At 44.8% G+C, this 16350-nt stretch overlaps 1 pseudogene; it reads left to right on the top strand.

Moving 5' to 3' along the window:
- LOC120978247 overlaps window positions 1–16350 on the top strand; it is a 72822-nt pseudogene that overhangs the window by 32537 nt on the left and 23935 nt on the right.

Raw genomic sequence — 16350 nt, 5'->3', positions numbered from 1 at the left:
CAACAGAAGATGAGTGTTGCAACAGGACAACGACCCAAAGCATAGAAGTAAATCAACAACAGAATGGCTTGAACAGAAGAAAATACGCCTTCTGGAGTGGCCCAGTCAGAGACCTGACCTCCATTGAGCTGCTGTGGCAGGACCTCAAGAATGTGATTCACACCAGACATCCCAAGAATATTGCTGAACTGAAACTGTTCTGTAAAGAGGAATGGTCAAGAATTACTCCTGACCGTTGTGCACGTCTGATCTGCAACTACAGGAAACTTTTGGTTGAAGTTATTGCTGCCAAAGGAGGTTCAACCAGTTATTAAATCCAAGGGTTCACATACTTTTTCCACCTGCACTGTGAATGTTTACATGGTGTGTTCAATGAAAACATGGTAACTAGGGATGAGCGAACCCGAACTGTATAGTTAGGGTTCGTACCGAATTTTGGAGTGTCCGTGACACGGACCCGAACCCGAACATTTTAGTAAAAGTCCGGGTTCGGTGTTCGTCGTTTTCTTGGCGCTTTTTGAAAGGCTGCAAAGCAGCCAATCAACAAGCGTCATACTACTTGCCCCACGAGGCCATCACAGCCATGCCTACTATTGGCATGTCTGTGATTGGCCAGTGCAGCATGTGACCCAGCCTCTATTTAAGCTGGAGTCACATAGCGCTGCACGTCACTCTGCTGTGCTTAGTGTAGGGAGAGGTTGCAGCTGCGACGTTAGGGTGAGATTAGGCAGTGATTATCTCCTCCAAAACACTTAAATCAGTGATCGATCTACAGGTGTGGGGTGATTTTTTCTGGGGTGATCGGCGGCCATTTTGTGTCTTGTGGTGCGCCAGCACAAGCTGCCACCAAGTCCATTTAACCATCAATAGTGTGGTTATTTTTTTGCTATATCCTACATCAGGGGCAAGCTGTCACCAAGTCCATTTAACCATCAATAGTGTGGTTATTTTTTTGCTATATCCTGCATCAGGGGCAAGCTGCCACCAAGTCCATTTAACCATCAATAGTGTGGTTATTTTTTGGCTATATCCTGCATCAGGGGCAAGCTGCCACCAAGTCCATGTAACCATCAATAGTGTGGTTATTTTTTTGCTATATCCTACATCAGGGGCAAGCTGCCACCAAGTCCATTTAACCATCAATAGTGTGGTTATTTTTTTGCTATATCCTACATCAGGGGCAAGCTGTCACAAAGTCTATTTAAACATCAATAGTGTGGTTATTTTTTGGCTATATCCTACATCAGGGGCAAGCTGCCACCAAGTCCATTTAACCATCAATAGTGTGGTTATTTTTTTGCTATATCCTGCATCAGGGGCAAGCTGCCACCAAGTCCATTTAACCATCAATAGTGTGGTTATTTTTTTGCTATATCCTACATCAGGGGCAAGCTGCCACCAAGTCCATTTAACCATCAATAGTGTGGTTATTTTTTTGCTATATCCTACATCAGGGGCAAGCTGTCACCAAGTCCATTTAACCATCAATAGTGTGGTTATTTTTTGGCTATATCCTACATCAGGGGCAAGCTGCCACCAAGTCCATTTAACCATCAATAGTGAGGTTATTTTTTTGCTATATCCTACATCAGGGGCAAGCTGCCACCAAGTCCATTTAACCATCAATAGTGTGGTTATTTTTTTGCTATATCCTACATCAGGGGCTTGGCTGTGCTTGCTATTTTATTGAGGGGTGAAATACAATTGCCAAAATAGCAGTACCCTAAATCTGGTGTTTCAGCTGTGGCCAGCCAATTGTAATACTGTCTGCTGTCTGGCAAAGGATATATTTTTGTTCTGGGTTGAAATACAATTCCCAACTTAGCAATTTCCTAAATTAGTGGTTTCTGCTGTATCAGGCCTACTTTAAATCTATCCCTAAAAGGGTATATTAGATTCAAGGTGCTGATAGGGTCATTCTCAATAACTTCACACACACGCTACTGTGCATATCCAAGTCTAATTCTGTCCGTAAACGTATACCTGTCACCCAGCGCCTAAATAATAGGACTCAAATTTATATTCAGCTAAATCTGTGGTTATTGCTGTAGCTGGTCAAGTTATTTTGTGTCCGTCAAAGCACAGTTTTTGTTCTGGGTTGAAATACAATTCCCAACCTAGCAATTTCCTAAATTAGTGGTTTCTGCTGTATCAGGCCTACTTTAAATCTATCCCTAAAAGGGTATTTTAGATTCAAGGTGCTGATAGGGTCATTCTCAATAACTTCACACACACGCTACTGTGCATATCCAAATCTAATTCTGTCCGTAAACGTATACCTGTCACCCAGCGCCTAAATAATAGGCCTCAAATTTATATTCAGCTAAATCTGTGGTTATTGCTGTAGCTGGTCAAGTTATTTTGTGTCCGTCAAAGCACAGTTTTGTTCTGGGTTGAAATACAATTCCCAACCTAGAAATTTCCTAAATTAGTGGTTTCTGCTGTATCAGGCCTACTTTAAATCTATCCCTAAAAGGGTATTTTAGATTCAAGGTGCTGATAGGGTCATTCTCAATAACTTCACACACACGCTACTGTGCATATCCAAATCTAATTCTGTCCGAAAACGTATACCTGTCACCCAGTGCCTAAATAATAGGCCTCAAATTTATATTCAGCTAAATCTGTGGTTATTGCTGTAGCTGGTCAAGTTATTTTGTGTCCGTCAAAGCACAGTTTTTGTTCTGGGTTGAAATACAATTCCCAACTTAGCAATTTCCTAAATTAGTGGTTTCTGCTGTATCAGGCCTACTTTAAATCTATCCCTAAAAGGGTATATTAGATTCAAGGTGCTGATAGGTTCATTCTCAATAACTTCACACACAAGCTACTGTGCATTTCCAAGTCTAATTCTGTCTGTAAACGTATACCTGTCACCCAGCGCCTAAATAATAGGCCTCAAATTTATATTCAGCTAAATCTGTCATTACTGCTGTGCCTGTATTAGTGTAATACGGTACCTAAATAAATAACCAGATAGTGTTAGGTGTCTGTAAAAAAAGGCCTGAATTTGAATTTAATACATTGGGCCAAATAATATTTTTCTTATTGTGGTGAACGGTAACAATGAGGAAAACATCTAGTAAGGGACGCGGATGCGGACATGGTCGTGGTGGTGTTAGTGAACCCTCTGGTGCTGGGAGAGGACGTGGCCGTTCTGCCACAGCCACACGTCCTAGTGTACCAACTACCTCAGGTCCCAGTAGCCGCCAGAATTTACAGCGATGTTTGGTGGGGCCCAATGCCGTTCTAAGGATGGTAAGGCCTGAGCAGGTACAGGCATTAGTCAATTGGGTGGCCGACAGTGGATCCAGCACGTTCACATTATCTCCCACCCAGTCTTCTGCAGAAAGCGCACAGATGGCGCATGAAAACCAAGCCCATCAGTCTGTCACATCACCCCCATGCATACCAGGGAAACTGTCTGAGCCTCAAGTTATGCAGCAGTCTCTTATGCTGTTTGAAGACTCTGCTGGCAGGGTTTCCCAAGGGCATCCACCTAGCCCTTCCCCAGCGGTGGAAGACATAGAATGCACTAACGCACAACCACTTATGTTTCCAGATGATGAGGACATGGGAATACCACCTCAGCACGTCTCTGATGATGACGAAACACAGGTGCCAAATGCTGCGTCTTTCTGCAGTGTGCAGACTGAACAGGAGGTAAGGGATGAAGACGATGCAAGGGACGATGAGGTCCTAGACCCCACATGGAATGAAGGTCGTGCCACTGACTTTCACAGTTCGGAGAAAGAGGCAGTGGTGAGACCGAGCCAACAGCGTAGCAAAAGAGGGAGCAGTGGGCAAAAGCAGAACACCCGCCGCCAAGAGACTCTGCCTGCTACTGACCGCCGCCATCTGGGACCGAGCACCCCAAAGGCAGCTTCGAGGAGTTCCCTGGCATGGCACTTCTTCAAACAATGGGCTGACGACAAGACCCGAGTGGTTTGCACGCTGTGCCATCAGAGCCTAAAGCGAGGCATTAATGTTCTGAACCTTAGCACAACCTGCATGACCAGGCATCTGCATGCAAAGCATGAACCGCAGTGGAGTAAACACCTTAAAAACAAGGAAGTCACTCCCCCTGCTACCTCTTCTGCTGCTGCCGCCTCGGCCTCTTCTGCTGCTGCCGCCTCGGCCTCTTCCTCCGCCTCTGGAGGAACGTTGGCACATGCCTGTAACGGATCCCCTTCCGTTAATGGACGCTTCTTAGCTTGCGCCGAGGACCACAATCACCGCACTGGACACCACAAGCACCGCAGACTCCACAACCGCCGTAGCTTAACTGGAGCCGCGCCGTCTTCCTTCCACCCTGAATGAACCTCCAGCATTCAGGACCGTGTGGGAAAGATCTCTCCTCCAGGGAATATGCAGAGCATAGCAATCCCCAGCGTGACACAGCAATTCCCTCCAATAACGAGACAAGGCTGCGTTTTGAAGGGTTAGCAAAACATGAACTGAACTGGACTCTTTATTGAGGGCTACCCGCCCGTATTTATGCAGGTCCCCACAATGCATCATGGTCTCCTCCTCTCTGCCCTGGAGACACCCGAAGTGCAATTCAATTATCTCCCAGGACAAAGGGAGATCACCAATACACATGTGGGAACAATAGGAGAGGAATCACCACCCGAATACACAAAATCCTCTCTTCTGTCTGTGATATAATTATGGATTAACATAACTATCACAGACAGTAAAAATACAGTTTTTAAACATACACTGTAACTTTAAAACCATACATTCCATCTCCATAAAAATTACATATTTAAACTCAGCATACATCAAACATAAACACTTCCAAAAATCACACAAATCCCTCCAGCGGATCAAAAGTTTAGTGGAAGTCCTTTATGACCAACTGCAAGCACAATTTCCTGCCCAAAACAGTTCCATAGATTTGGGCTGTGCGGTCGGTCAATTCCATGCAGAAAAACGACTAAGTCCCATCTTCGAACGGGACTTAGTCTCTGGAGCTGAAAGTTCAGTATGGCAGAAGGTAAGGGTCAGCGGCGTTCGTGTATCCGCGCATCCGATTCCAGCTCCACAGAATCCCCAGCATACACCGCTGACCGCGTTCGGTCCCACCAACAGTCCAGACATGCGGCACAGTTCTGTCACTGTTCCTGAAGGGCAACATGTCCCGGGGCCATAGTCGTAGGGCAGGAGGCTAGCCATAAGTCCTCTACAATGCCCAGTGGCAAATGGCAGTTTGTCACACTGCCGCCCAGCAAACATGGGATGCACCACAAACACCACCACCTACTTCACCAAGCATCTCAACCATGTCACACGGCAGCGTTCAGCTCTCCATCTCACAAACATTTGAGAGAAAGCGTAAATTCCCACCTAGCCACCCTCGATCCCTGGCCCTGAATGCCAGCATTTCTAAACTACTGGCCTATGAAATGCTGTCATTTAGGCTGGTGGACACAGACAGCTTCAAACAGCTCATGTCGCTTGCTGTCCCACAGTATGTTGTTCCCAGCCGGCACTACTTCTCCAAGAGAGCCGTGCCTTCCCTGCACAACAAAGTATCCGATAAAATCAAGTGTGCACTGCGCAACGCCATCTGTGGCAAGTTCCACCTAAACACAGATACGTGGACCAGTAAGCACGGCCAGGGACGCTATATCTCCCTAACTGCACACTGGGTAAATGTAGTGGCGGCTGGGCCCCAGGCGGAGAGCTGTTTGGCGCACGTCCTTCCGCCGCCAAGGATCGCAGGGCAAAATTCTTTGCCTCCTGTCTCCTCCTCCTCCTACAGGCCCCACACCGCACAGGAGTTGTGGCGGGGTATAGAACAACAGACCGACGAGTGGTTGCCGCCGGTGAGCCTCAAGCCCGGCCTGGTGGTGTGCGATAATGGGCGAAATCTCGTTGCAGCTCTGGGACTAGCCGGTTTGACGCACATCCCTTGCCTGGCGTATGTGCTGAATTTGGTGGTGCAGAAGTTCATTCACAACTACCCCGACATGTCAGAGCTGCTGCATAAAGTGCGGGCCGCCTGTTCGCGCTTCCGGCGTTCACACCCTGCCGCTGCTCGCCTGTCTGCGCTACAGCGTAACTTCGGCCTTCCCGCTCACCGCCTCATATGCGACGTGCCCACCAGGTGGAACTCCACCTTGCACATGCTGGACAGAGTGTGCGAGCAGTAGCAGGCCATAGTGGAGTTTCAGCTGCAGCACGCACGGGTCAGTCACACTGCGGAACAGCACCACTTCACCACCAATGACTGGGCCTCCATGCGAGACCTGTGTGCCCTGTTGCGCTGTTTCGAGTACTCCACCAACATGACCAGTGGCGATGACGCCGTTATCAGCGTTATAATACCACTTCTATGTCTCCTTGAGAAAACACTTAGGGCGATGATGGAAAAGGAGGTGGCCCAGGAGGAGGAGGAGGAGGAGGAAGAGGGGTCATTTTTAGCACTTTCAGGCCAGTCTCTTCGAAGTGACTCAGAGGGAGGTTTTTTGCAACAGCAGTGGCCAGGTACAAATGTGGCCAGACAGGGCCCACTACTGGAGGACGAGGAGGACAAGGATGAGGATGAGGTGGAGGAGGATGAGGATGAAGCATGTTCACAGCGGGGTGGCACCCAACGCAGCTCGGGCCCATCACTGGTGCGTGGCTGGGGGGAAACGTAGGACGATGACGATACGCCTCCCACAGAGGACAGCTTGTCCTTACCTCTGGGCAGCCTGGCACACATGAGCGACTACATGCTGCAGTGCCTGCGCAAAGACAGCAGAGTTGCCCACATTTTAACGTGTGCGGACTACTGGGTTGCCACCCTGCTGGATCCACGGTACAAAGACAATGTGCCCACCTTACTTCCTGCACTGGAGCGTGATAGGAAGATGCGCGAGTACAAGCGCACGTTGGTAGACACGCTACTGAGAGCATTCCCAAATGTCACAGGGGAACAAGTGGAAGCCCAAGGCGAAGGCAGAGGAGGAGCAAGAGGTCGCCAATGCCACAGCTAGCTGCACCACCACCTGATACGGAACGTGTTAGCAGGAGGCAACATTTCACTAACATGGTGGAACAGTACCTGTGCACACCCCTCCACGTACTGACTGATGGTTCGGCCCCATTCAACTTCTGGGTCTCCAAATTGTCCACGTGGCCAGAGCTAGCCTTTTATGCCTTGGAGGTGCTGACCTGCCCGGCGGCCAGCGTTTTGTCTGAACGTGTATTCAGCACGGCAGGGGGCGTCATTACAGACAAACGCAGCCACCTGTCTACAGCCAATGTGGACAAGCTGACGTTCATAAAAATGAACCAGGCATGGATCCCACAGAACCTGTCCATCCCTTGTGCAGATTAGACATTAACTACCTCCCCTTAACCATATATTATTGTACTCCAGGGCACTTCCTCATTCAATCCTATTTTTATTTTCATTTTACCATTATATTGCGGGGCAACCCAAAGTTGAATGAACCTCTCCTCTGTCTGGGTGCCGGGGCCTAAAAATATCTGACAGTGGCCTGTTCCAGTGTTGGGTGACGTGAAGCATGATTCTCTGCTATGACATGAAGCCTGAATCTCTGCTATGGGACCTCTCTCCTCTGTCTGGGTGCCGGGCCTAAATTATATGACAATGGACTGTTCCAATGTTGGGTGACGTGAAGCATGATTCTCTGCTATGACATGAAGACTGATTCTCTGCTGACATAAAGCCTGAATCTCTGTTATGGGACCTCTCTCCTCTGCCTGGGTGCCGGGGCCTAAATATGTCACAATGGACTGTTACAGTAGTGGGTGACGTGAAGCCTGATTCTCTGCTATGACATGAAGACTGATTCTCTGCTGACATGAAGCCAGATTCTCTGCTATGGGACCTCTCTCCTCTGCCTGGGTGCCTGGGCCTAAATATCTGACAATGGACTGTTACAGTGGTGGGTGACGTGAAGCCTGATTCTCTGCTATGACATGAAGACTGATTCTCTGCTGACATGAAGCCTGAATCTATGTTACGGGACCTCTCTCCTCTGCCTGGGTGCCTGGGCCTAAATATCTGACAATGGACTGTTCCAGTGGTGGGTGACGTGAAGCATGATTCTCTGCTATGACATGAAGACTGATTCTGTGCTGACATGAAGCCAGATTCTCTGCTATGGGACCTCTCTCCTCTGCCTGGGTGCCTGGGCCTAAATATCTGACAATGGACTGTTACAGTGGTGGGTGACGTGAAGCCTGATTCTCTGCTATGACATGAAGACTGATTCTCTGCTGACATGAAGCCAGATTCTCTGCTATGGGACCTCTCTCCAATTGATATTGCTTAATTTTTATTTATTTAATTTTTATTTTAATTCATTTCCCTATCCACATTTGTTTGCAGGGGATTTAACTACATTTTGCTGCCTTTTGCAGCCCTCTAGCCCTTCCCTGGGCTGTTTTACAGCCTTTTTAGTGCCGAAAAGTTCGGGTCCCCATTGACTTCAATGGGGTTCGGGACAAAGTTCGGGTCGGGTTCGGATCCAGAACCCGAACATTTCCGGGAAGTTCGGCAGAATTTCTCGAACCCGAACATCCAGGTGTTCGCTCAACTCTAATGGTAGCATTTAATTCTTTGTGTGTTATTAGTTTAAACAGACTGTGATTGTCTATAGTTGTGACTTAGATGAAGATCAGATCACATTTTATGACCAATTTTTGCAGAAATCCATATCATTCCAAAGGGTTCACATACTTTTTCTTGCAACTGTATATATACAGTACAGACCAAAAGTTTGGACACACCTTTTTATTCAAAGAGTTTTCTTTATTTTCATGACTATAAAGGCATCAAAACTATGAATTAACACATGTGGAATTATATACATAACAAACAAGTGTGAAACAACTGAAAATATGTCATATTCTAGGTTCTTCAAAGTAGCCACCTTTTGCTTTGATTACTGCTTTGCACACTCTTGGCATTCTCTTGATGAGCTTCAAGAGGTAGTCCCCTGAAATGGTCTTCCAACAGTCTTGAAGGAGTTCCCAGAGATGCTTAGCACTTGTTGGCCCTTTTGCTTTCACTCTGCGGTCCAGCTCACCCCAAACCATCTCGATTGGGTTCAGGTCCGGTGACTGTGGAGGCCAGGTCATCTGGCGCAGCACCCCATCACTCTCCTTCATGGTCAAATAGCCCTTACTTTCAAAGTTTTCCCAATTTTTCGGCTCACTGACTGACCTTCATTTCTTAAAGTAATGATGGCCACTTGTTTTTCTTTACTTAGCTGCTTTTTTCTTGCCATAATACAAATTCTAACAGTCTATTCAGTAGGACTATCAGCTGTGTATCCACCTGACTTCTCCTCAACGCCACTGATGGTCCCAACCCCATTTATAAGGCAAGAAATCCCACTTATTAAACCTGACAGGGCACACCTGTGAAGTGAAAACCATTTCAGGGGTCTACCTCTTGAAGCTCATCAAGAGAATGCCAAGAGTGTGCAAAGCAGTAATCAAAGCAAAAGGTGGCTACTTTGAAGAACTTAGAATATGACATATTTTCAGTTGTTTCACACTTGTTTGTTATGTATATAATTCCACATGTGTTAATTCATAGTTTTGATGCCTTCAGTGTGAATCTACAATTTTCATAGTCATGAAAATAAAGAAAACTCTTTGAATGAGAAGGTGTGTCCAAACTTTTGGTCTGTACTGTATATATATATATATATATATATAAAATACTGTGTAATATATGCAGTGTGTGTGTGTGTGTGTACAGTCGTGGCCAAAAGTTTTGAGAATATTAGTTTCACAAAGTTTGCTGCTAAACTGCTTTTAGATCTTTGTTTCAGTTGTTTCTGTGATGTAGTGAAATATAATTACACGCACTTCATACATTTCAAAGGCTTTTATCGACAATTACATGACATTTATGCAAAGAGTCAGTATTTTCAGTGTTGGCCCTTCTTTTTCAGGACCTCTGCAATTCGACTGGGCATGCTGTCAATCAACTTCTGGGCCAATTCCTGACTGATAGCAACCCATTCTTTCATAATCACTTCTTGGAGTTTGTCAGAATTAGTGGGTTTTTGTTTGTCCACCCGCCTCTTGAGGATTGACCACAAGTTCTCAATGGGATTAAGATCTGGGGAGTTTCCTGGCCATGGACCCAAAATGTAAACGTTTTGGTCCCCGAGCCACTTAGTTATTACTTTTGCCTTATGGCACGGTGCTCCATCGTGCTGGAAAATGCATTGTTCTTCACCAAACTGTTGTCTGATTGTTGGAATAAGTTGGTGTTGGAGGGTGTTTTGGTACCATTCTTTATTCATGGCTGTGTTTTTGGGCAAAATTGTGAGTGAGCCCACTCCCTTGGATGAGAAGCAACCCCACACATGAATGGTGTCAGGATGCTTTACTGTTGGCATGACACAGGACTGATGGTAGCGCTCACCTTTTCTTCTCCGGACAAGCCTTTTTCCAGATGCCCCAAACAATCGGAAAGAGGCTTCATCGGAGAATATGACTTTGCCCCAGTCCTCAGCAGTCCATTCACCATACTTTCTGCAGAAGATCAATCTGTCCTTGATGGTTTTTTTGGAGAGAAGTGGCTTCTTTGCTGGCCTTCTTGACACCAGGCCATCTTCCAAAAGTCTTCGCCTCACTGTGCGTGCAGATGCGCTCACACCTGCCTGCTGCCATTCCTGAGCAAGCTCTGCACTGGTGGCACTCCGATCCCGCAGCGGAATCCTCTTTAGGAGACGATCCTGGTGCTTGCTGGACTTTCTTGGATGCCTTGAAGCCTTCTTAACAAAAATTTAACCTCTTTCCTTGAAGTTCTTGATGATCCTATAAATTCTTGATTGAGGTGCAATCTTAGTAGCCACAATATCCTTGCCTGTGAAGCCATTTTTATGCAACGCAATGATGGCTGCACGCGTTTCTTTGCAGGTCACCATGGTTAACAATGGAAGAACAATGATTTCAAGCATCACCCTCCTTTTAACATGTCAAGTCTGCCATTTTAACCCAATCAGCCTGACATAATGATCTCCAGCCTTGTGCTCGTCAACATTCTCACCTGAGTTAAGAAGACGATTACTGAAATGATCTCAGCAGGTCCTTTAATGATAGCAATGGAATGCAGCGGAAAGTTTTTTTTGGGATTAAGTTAATTTTCATGGCAAAGAAGGACTATGCAATTCAACTGATCACTCTTCATAACATTCTGGAGTATATGCAAATTTCTATTATAAAAACTTAAGCAGCAACTTTTCCAATTTCCAATATTTATGTAATTCTCAAAACTTTTGGCCACGACTCTATATATATATATATATATATATATGCATACAGAGCTATAATAGGTATAATAGATGGAGTGTTTCAAGATATATGTGGTCAGTTATACATTATGGTCACTGTGTTTCAGGTACATGAGGTAGTGGTCACTGTAACAGTATGAGTGAGCAAGTAGTAAAAACAGGGCATGGGTGGGGGGCAGTCTGTATGGATCAATGCAGAGCTGATTGTGAATTGTGAACTTCGAATACTTGCTTTTAGGGGTTGAAGGACCTGTGTTGATATTATGACAGGTCCTGGCCGATGTACCTTTTAAACCTGGGGACTGCACCATTTTTGCTAGATCTTGCAGGACCTGTGATGTTGAAGATGATGTCATCACAGCTCCTGACAGATGCACTGTTCTAACCTGGGGACTACACTTTACACTGTTCAGTGCCCTTACAGGACCTGTGATGACATTATCAAAGGTCCTTTAGCTTTAGGAAGATAGATGGGAGCAATTAGGGGGCAGGGCCTCTCCTCTACTGCGGGCCCCCCTTCCTCACAGGCCCCATAGTAGCTGCATGGCCTGCCTATATAGTAGGTACGCCAATGCCCCTTTCAAGCTCTAGTAATATCAAAGTGACAGTAACATATATGACTACAGGTAAACGAATGGTAGCGGTGGTAACAGCTTAATAACACACTGCATTTTTGGATTTAATTTTTTACATTAAGAATCGTCTAAAATGTCTCTTTTGTTGTGACAGAGGCCTATCTTCTCTGTCTTCTGACCTGTAAATTCACCGTCAGGACAAATGACAAAAATTAGCGTTTCACCGAAATTCAATTTTTTGGGGGGAAATATGTACTCAAACAAATTAGATTCATATAGAATCAATTTGCTCACCTTTAGTTATTAGACTATAGATCGGCTGTTTTTCTGTTTAGTTCACAGGGCATACCTATAGAAAACAGGAGCAATATTTATTAGGATATTGCAATAAATACATTTTGCTACTGACTGTATATGTTTAAAAATGTTATTCTAAAGGGGCGAAACTTAATAAAGAAATTCTCTCTGATAGATAATTGGTAACATAATTAGGATTTTTAGTGCTAGTGATTAACTTTCGGGGGTGCGAAGATAGATGGAATTCTGGCACAGATGACTAGGGATGTCTAAAGGTCAGTATGCCTTTGGTTCTGTTCAACTGAAAATTTGTCATGGATCAGAAGACAGGAAAAAAGTGTTTTCCTCTAATTGCAGCTCAGAGAGAAATATGGCTCTATATATACTCTCTACTTTGGGTCACGGCCCGTAGTAATCCTCACTGGCTATGAAATGGTCAAAGATGCTCTTATTGACCAAGGAGATGACTTCGTCAACCGTGGGCGAATGCCAACAATAGACAGATTCTTCGAGGCTCACGGTGAGTTGTTAATACCTTTTAATTTGAAATAGAACTAGCAGGAGCTTTATAATATGTACAAATTGTACAATCTCTCCATGTTTAAATTTACAATTCATAACTTACCTCCACAATTATGTCTCCATGTGTTCATTATGTCTCACTGCTTGGGCAATCAGAAGGTCTGAAGATGGTTTGCTGACCAAAAAAAGTTGCTGCCTATAATTTGATTTCCCCCCATCAACGGCAAGAAACCAAATAAAATGTATTGAACACCAATGTTATGGATCACCGAGTGTGAACCCACTGTACCAACCAACTCTAAGGGTATTATTCCGTCCCACCTCAGACATTCAACCTTTAACTCCTGTTCAGTGCTCTGGACTTTGCTGCTGGGGAGTAACCGGACCACTAACTCCAGGTTATATTCCTGGTTTGGTTGGCAGCTGGCCCACTGGGGTTGTAAACACTGGTGCAAGCACCGGAAACATTAGGCACATAAAACACACCAAATCACCAGTCTCTTTGACTTGAAGGCTGATTTTGAGGTCCAGGAAGCACTTGAATTTTGAATGTATAGAGACACAGGACAGACTGGCAGACAGGGTAGTCGTCTAGACAAAGCATAGGTATTGGTAGAAATGCAGGACTGGAGACAAGATGGATACACAGGCAGGATATAATACAGGGAAATAGCAAACAAAATGCAGAGGAATCTGTAAAGCACCAGATGTCAATACGTTTTGCTGGTCACAAAGGAACCTTGACGTTCAGGCACCTTCTAAACATAAGCATTTAATATCACGTAATATCTTTTTGCAATGACTCTTTTGGCCCTGAGGGTCTGAGAACCTGGGATTAAATTGTAAAATATCACTAATGACTTATGTGTAAATATGGATATATAATTTTTTCAGTATATAAAAAGTAGTTAAGAATGAGAGTTTTTCCAGGGATGATCCTCAGCAATGGAGAACGCTGGAAACAGCTGCGTCGCTTTACCCTGATGACCCTACGAAATTTTGGCATGGGAAAGAGGAGCATGGAGGAAAGAGTCCAGGAAGAGGCTCAGTTTTTAGTTCACAAGCTGAAATCATACAAACGTAAGGCTTAGTTCTGTAGTTATTTATATTTTATATGAATACCTTGAATATTATTATATGCTGTCAGTTAATCTTTACAAAATGAACAGCTCTGTAATATATTAAAATATGTTTTAGCATAGTTAGGTGACCACCATAGTTGTCAATGGTCTGTGTTTCATAGAACTGTCTCATGAACTGTCACTCAAGGGGGGTATTTCTTGCATAAAAGGAGGTCCTCTCAAGCTGTTTTAACACCATCATGATCAACCTTATTAAACCAGGGCTTATCATGCTGATTAAAGCAATACTTTTATTTTGGCTGTATGTTAAACAGCTGCAGAAATATTTTATTTATACACAAATGAACAAATTGGAGCACCAATGCCAGGGCTGAATCCTTAGAGCACTACTTTGTAACACCCTCGTTCTCTGCACACGCCCCTCACCCCCTTGATTGACAGGGCTAGGTATCAGCATGTTGGGGCAGAGCTGTGTCCTAGCATGTACATATCATGTACACTACTTACTGTAGCTTAACCACATTGTGAGATGATTAAATAGATAATATACATATTACTGCTTTATTCACAGACAAAATTTATGAAAATAAAGACACCCGTAATATATGTGAGCTTTCTGAGCATAGAAAAAACTGTCTTTACTATGTGAAAAGACTACAGCTTAGTCATAAATGGTCAGCCTTGCACGTAGATGTCCTAAACTCAAACTTTAATCCATAATAAGAGGATATACTATAATAAAATAATATAATAAAAGGCCTTACTGTATTGAGACCTTGGTGCTGGTTCATATTGGCCTGATTTTGCACCCAACCGAAAAGTGTGCTGCGTCTTCATCTTCCATTTTGTATATATATATAAATATATATACAGGGAGTGCAGAATTATTAGGCAAGTTGTATTTTTGAGGATTAATTTTATTATTGAACAACAACCATGTTCTCAATGAACCCAAAAAACTCATTAATATCAAAGCTGAATTTTTTTGGAAGTAGTTTTTAGTTTGTTTTTAGTTTTAGCTATTTTAGGGGGATATCTGTGTGTGCAGGTGACTATTACTGTGCATAATTATTCGGCAACTTAACAAAAAACAAATATATACCCATTTTCAATAATTTATTTTTACCAGTAAAACCAATATAACATCTCAACATTCACAAATATACATTTCTGACATTCAAAAACAAAACAAAAACAAATCAGTGACCAATATAGCCACCTTTCTTTGCAAGGACACTCAAAAGCCTGCCATCCATGGATTCTGTCAGTGTTTTGATCTGTTCACCATCAACATTGCGTGCAGCAGCAACCACAGCCTCCCAGACACTGTTCAGAGAGGTGTACTGTTTTCCCTCCTTGTAAATCTCACATTTGATGATGGACCACAGGTTCTCAATGGGGTTCAGATCAGGTGAACAAGGAGGCCATGTCATTAGATTTTCTTCTTTTATACCCTTTCTTGCCAGCCACGCTGTGGAGTACTTGGACGCGTGTGATGGAGCATTGTCCTGCATGAAAATCATGTTTTTCTTGAAGGATGCAGACTTCTTCCTGTACCACTGCTTGAAGAAGGTGTCTTCCAGAAACTGGCAGTAGGACTGGGAGTTGAGCTTGACTCCATCCTCAACCTGAAAAGGCCCCACAAGCTCATCTTTGATGATACCAGCCCAAACCAGTACTCCACCTCCACCTTGCTGGCGTCTGAGTCGGACTGGAGCTCTCTGCACTTTACCAATCCAGCCACGGGCCCATCCATCTGGCCCATCAAGACTCACTCTCATTTCATCAGTCCATAAAACCTTAGAAAAATCAGTCTTGAGATATTTCTTGGCCCAGTCTTGACGTTTCAGCTTGTGTGTCTGTCACGGCTATGGCTATGACCGTGACTCCTGAACCGCATGCGGTTGTCAGTGGTTTAGTTTGGTTGTCAATCACAGGTGAGGGCTGTGGTCTCAGTGGTTCCATTCCCGTGTCGCTGTGTCGGGCTGCAGGCCTCGCTGGACTGGCTGAGTGAGTGCTGGGATAGGATGCAGCTGCCTGCGACTTCCTGGGAACCATGTTCTGAGAGTGGCTTTAATGTCCAGCCCACGGTACCCTCCTCTTTGCCTCCTCCTCCAATTTTGGTTGATGGCAATCTGGAGTTTGAGGTTTCCAGAATTGTGGACTCTCGCATTGTCCGCGGTTCTCTTCAGTACCTCGTTCATTGGAAGGGTTATGGTCCTGAGGAGAGGATGTGGGTTCCGGTGTCGGACATTAAAGCTCCAGAACCAAACCGCAGGCAACCGCATGCGGTTCAGGAGTCACGACAATGGCCATGGCCGTGACAGTGTCTTGTTCAGTGGTGGTCGTCTTTCAGCCTTTCTTACCTTGGCCATGTCTCTGAGTATTGCACACCTTGTGCTTTTTGGCACTCCAGTGATGTTGCAGCTCTGAAATATGGCCAAACTGGTGGCAAGTGGCATCTTGGCAGCTGCACGCTTGACTTTTCTCAGTTCATGGGCAGTTATTTTGCGCCTTGGTTTTTCCACACGCTTCTTGCGACCCTGTTGACTATTTTGAATGAAACGCTTGATTGTTCGATGATCACGCTTCAGAAGC

The sequence above is a fragment of the Bufo bufo genome, chromosome 8 (assembly GCF_905171765.1).
Source record: "Bufo bufo chromosome 8, aBufBuf1.1, whole genome shotgun sequence".
In the NCBI taxonomy this organism is placed as follows: Eukaryota; Metazoa; Chordata; class Amphibia; order Anura; family Bufonidae; genus Bufo; species Bufo bufo.
This window is presented reverse-complemented; position numbering and strand designations above follow the sequence as displayed.